The sequence below is a fragment of the Triticum aestivum genome, chromosome 4D (genome assembly GCF_018294505.1).
Source record: "Triticum aestivum cultivar Chinese Spring chromosome 4D, IWGSC CS RefSeq v2.1, whole genome shotgun sequence".
Classification (NCBI taxonomy): domain Eukaryota; kingdom Viridiplantae; phylum Streptophyta; class Magnoliopsida; order Poales; family Poaceae; genus Triticum; species Triticum aestivum.
The window spans coordinates 137264825-137270098 of NC_057805.1; positions in this window are offsets into that span (position 1 = coordinate 137264825).

Here is a 5274-nt window from a genome sequence, read left to right on the forward strand (position 1 = left end):
CTTTCCGACACACACCGATCGATAAACCTCTCCAGCGATGTCTGCCTACAACATACACACGCACCTTCAATCTCCTCCTTTATGTGTCCTTGCCTCGTGTCTCTCATACGGTCCCACTCACGTGTAAACTCTCGCCCCTCTTTTCATCGATCTCACAACCGCACACTCCTCCCCCTATCTAGCTAGTAGCTGGGCCTCTCGCACCACCTCCTAGCTCCATTCTCTCTGTTGATCCGTCTCGTCGGGCCTTATTTGCCTCTAACAAATGGACGTACACCGACCGATCTCCCGCTGTACATATAGCTAGCTAGGTCCTTATAACTCGTTTTTCCCCACGCGTCGATCGATCTACCTCATTAGTTATGTCTCTCCCTTCCTCCGACCAACAACAATTGATCTACCGATTTAGTTAGGTTTGCTTACCAAACACATGGTTCCCCTTCATCATCCATGGATGTGTCCCGACAGATCTATCACGCACAGGCACACACAGAAACACATCCCCACTCTTATTGATAATATTGCAGTTCCACCCTTAGTTTGTCTAGTAGGCCTCTCCCACCATCTTCGAGAAGCAAATCCATCACCCATCCAACACTCTACCCCTCCCCCTCCCTCTCTCTCTCCTCTCTCTCTGTCCCATCCTATTTCCCGTCCTTCAGTTATGTATGGATGTCGACCGATCTCCCTCAAGACATAGCTGGGTCTCTCCTTCTCAACACATATACAAGTCGTTCTACCTCTATAGTTAGGCCTCTGCCTACCCTTCCCCCACCCCCTCGCGCACACACACACACACACACCGATACATCGAGCGCTCTAGTCATGTCTCCCTGCCACACACAAACTTGACCTGTGCCCTCTGACGTTCCGGTAGCTAGGTCAGTCGCCCTATATCTTTGACTTGCACACACACACAATTTCGATGGCTCTCTTCATCGATCTCGCACCCAGCCACTTGATCCTCTCTTCGACTCTATCAATATCTATGACCCCCCCTCTCTTCTCGTGGATCGCCCGACCCTCTATATATGATATGGATAGGCCTCCATTTCACACACATTGCATGCAAAATTTTGTTTGAGATGTCATTGACACATATTCCCACAAATACATTCACGAAATCAACCTCCCCGCCCCCCAAAAAAACAAAAAACACTCACGAACGCACAAGCCATTTGTATAGGTTTGTATCTCTCACACACACCCACGTAGGTGGGGGACGTGCACGAAGAGAAGAGGTGCACGCACGGCGCACGTACTCCCGTCTCTTTCCCAACCACACCCGCGCGGGTACACGGTGGAGCTCATTTCTGTACAAAAAGGCAGTCCACGGGGTAACTTGACACGTGTACTGGTTGTTCACTAGATGGAGGGAGGATCTTCTACCACGGGTGAACAAACAAATTGCGACTTGACGCGTTATGTTAAAAAAGAGGCAAACCATGTGGGGCCTACCTTAGAGGCAAGGCTCTATACACTGGAGTACTTTTCATGTGTCCCGACAACTCGCAGAACGAGGAGAAGCTTGCTTAGTACGCTGTCTCCCCCGCCCACGGGCGCGGTGGCTCGCAAGATGAGGTGAAGCTTGCTTACTATGTCTTACGCCCGCTCCCTCGCCCACGCGCGCGGTGGCTCGCAGGACGAGGAGAAAATTTTACTAGTACTCCCTCCGTTTACTCCTCGTCCCTACTACCTTGGTTAGAGAGATTATCATATTGTTTGGAATATATGTCCTTTAGTAGATTTTAATATGAACTACTAGTACATACTCCAAACACTGGTGTATATAGACGTATTTTAGAGTGTAGATTCACTCATTTTGCTCCATATGTAGTCCATATTGAAACGGACATAATAGTACACACTCTCCCTTGCCCCTCGACCCTTGCCACGTGGTGGACATGCAGCAATTCATTCGGTCTCATATAGCCAGAACGATATATACTGCAGTAGCATTATTGCTCGACTTCCCGAAGAGGCGAAGAGCCAATCGCAATGTTAATAGTTTGGAGATGCCAAGCGCAAGGTTTATAGGAGAACGAGTAGTAGGTGCCGCGTCATTTATAAATAAAGTTTGTTTTTCTTCAGTGGCACGCACGCAATATAAATAGGTTCATATGGAGAGAAAAGGAAACCACTCCACTATATACATAGGCAGGACGAGCCTACACGGTTGCTTGCTGGGGTTGCTCTCTTCAGTTTTCACACTCTCTCGCACCAAACCACTGTGGCCACATCTCTAACATCCCGGTGGTTCACGTCCGTCGGGGGAAGGGGTGGATGCTTAGTGTAGATGCGGTCGCCGTCGCCGACGGCGAAAACCCACTGTCGGCACGTCCCGATCAGGGGTCCCCGTCATTCTCTCTCACAAAGCCGGTGAGGTTGCCTTTGTCCATTGCTCACTGCCGCGACGTGGGTAGTTGCCTCCTCTCGCCGCCCTCCTCTAGGTTGAGCTACGTCCCGACATCCCTCAGGTACAACTCCCTTTACAGCCGGCTTGCACCACTGCTCCAGCTCCCCACATCACTCCATGTGGATATTTCTCTACTTCTTTGCCCCGCACATACCTCTACTGGCTTCTACGTACTGTATTTGTGATGAGTTTATGTCTCATCAACTAGTCCCAGTAATCTTATTCTAATCACGCTTCTTCAATTTCTTTGCTACAGGGATGCTCATCTCGATTTTGGTGAAACTGCACAAAATGATCCGATGGTCAAAGGGTTGCAAACATCATTTCTTAGGAAGCGCCGACGTTGCCAGCAAATTAAACCCTGGTTAGGGTTTACGGTTCAAGGGCTAGGGACTACATGGATCATTTTTTTTAGTTGTCTCTGTTTCAATGGCTAGGGACTGCATGAGTAGTAGTAGTAGTAGTAGTAGTAGTAGTAGTATTGTATGCCTTACGCCCGCTCCCTCGCCCATGCGCGCGGTGGCTCGCAGGACGAGGAGAAATTTTTACTAGTACTCCCTCCATTTACTCCTCGTCCCTACTACCTTGGTTAGAGAGATTATCATATTGTTTGGAATATATATGTCCTTTAGTAGATTTCAATATGAACTACTAGTACATACTCCAAACACTGGTGTATATAGACGTATTTTAGAGTGTAGATTCACTCATTTTGCTCCGTATGTAGCATAAAGTTGAGACACTTATTTTGGAAAGGAGGGAGTACATATTTGCTATGATCTGTCAATCATTGAGATGTAATGGCATGCATGTTAGTCTCCTTTGTATTTGATGAAATGTTGCAACGGGCAACCTTGGACGCAAGATACATGTAACAGAAGCTAGAAGCTTCATAGCATTGTACTATCTCGCTGATAAATTATAGTACGTACTATACAAGTAGTACTATGTAAAGAGTTAGGTGTCGCACGGTGTCCAGAAAATATGGTGATAGTGTGAGGTGGGCCATGTAATCACTGAGCCTGCGTGTTTTCACTGCTCTTGCACTCCTCCGCCGTAAGAATGGAGAAAATTGTAATCTAGTAGTACCTCCTTTCGCCGAAAGCGTGGGACATCCAGCAGTCCTACCACCTCAGTAATAATGACCAATGAGCCGTCAAATCAGATAGACCCAGCAGTAAGTTGGACGGACGAAGCAACCATCACTCTTGAATCCGCTTCTCCCTTCAATGCAGGCGCCAGTGAGAGGTCGCGTCCGCTCTGCCCGGGCATGAATGCGGCACCGATTCTTTGGAGCCGCGTTGACCGTTTCGGGCGGGAAGCACGCGCGGGCGATGGAGGGGCTTTGGGTGGGCCAGGCTGGTCAGGAGCGGGCGTGGCAGCTGTCCGCCTGTCCCTACCAGACGCACGGAAACGAGAGGATGCACCGACTCTCGCGGCTAAAATCGTACACTACACACCATCTCTCTATAGGAGTAGGTTGATCTGTCGCTCTCTCTAACACACACATGTTGTTAAACACACACACGGACACGCACACGCACACACAGGTTCATAGAATAGGAAAATCGTGCGTGTGCGAAGCCACAGGAAGTGAGATACAAATGGAGTACGTACAAGAAGCGAAGAGGCATCTCTTAGTTGTTTGGATTAATTGTTGCGTTTAGAGACAGAAATCAGGGCTTTGATTGGAGGAATGACCGGTCAAGTTTCTCCTTCTCCTCCAATCTGCTTGCACCTTGGTCCCGCTGCACCTTCTAACATGACATATTACACCTAGATGGAGGGAGTCGTACGAGATACGGTGGCACACTGACTTAGGCCGAATACAAGTGCCCAAAATTGTGTGCATGTTATAATAAGGATTCACTTAAAATAGTACGTGAGCGAACAGAGGGATCAATTGGACAGTGTTCCCGAGCAGTAGCGAGATGTGTGAGGTAAGATACACCGCTGGCGCTTTTAATTTTTCTTATTAATTTGTTTGTTTCACCCTCTGATTGGTGGGACCCAACGTACTACGTGGAGAGAGGTAAGGTGACTAAGGCTGCATTATTTCTGCACCACTGTGGATAGTCTTACCACCAAAGCCACATGACACTATGATGATTTAAATCCCAATGACTCCCACACACACACAAAAAACACGGCATGCTTGTCACATGAATGCAGGAATGTATAAAAGGTTATTTTCCTCTCGTTGAACATAACGAGAGGGTTGTGTAGCTGGTTAGCCTGTTCGCTCATCAAACTTGAGGTCTCGGGTTCGATAACTACACTTGAGCATAATTCGTGCCAGGAGGATTCTTTGACTGGTAAAAATGGATGGATACGGAGCTATACGATCTCGTAGTGACCATATAATCACCTCATCACATATAAGCTACAGCCTCGGCACTTATTTTCTAGGGTTTGCACTCTTCACACTCTCTCCAGTATATATATACACGCTGGAGCCTCAGCGCTTGTAGTTGCTCTCTTCACACTCTCTCACCCTCTCCAGATCTAAACTAGACTTCGTTGGCCTCTCTCTCTCCCCTCACTGCTGGTCTGCTTGTAGTTTCTCTCTTCACAATCTCTCACCCTCTCCAGATCTAAACAAGACTTCGCTGGCCTCTCTCTCTCCCCCCTCACTGCTGGTCAAAGAGCCGTCCGCTGGGAAGGGAAGGAGGCTTAACGATGTCGCCATCGGCAAGGGAGAGAATCCACTACCGGCGCAGCTGTTCACTTTCACCTAGCAGCGGCCCGGGAGGGCCTCCGACCCCTTCTTCTTCGCCGCCGTACATAGTGTGGGTCGAACGGCCTCCGGTCGCCCACCAAACCACACCCCAAGAACCTTAAGGTATAATTTACTTATT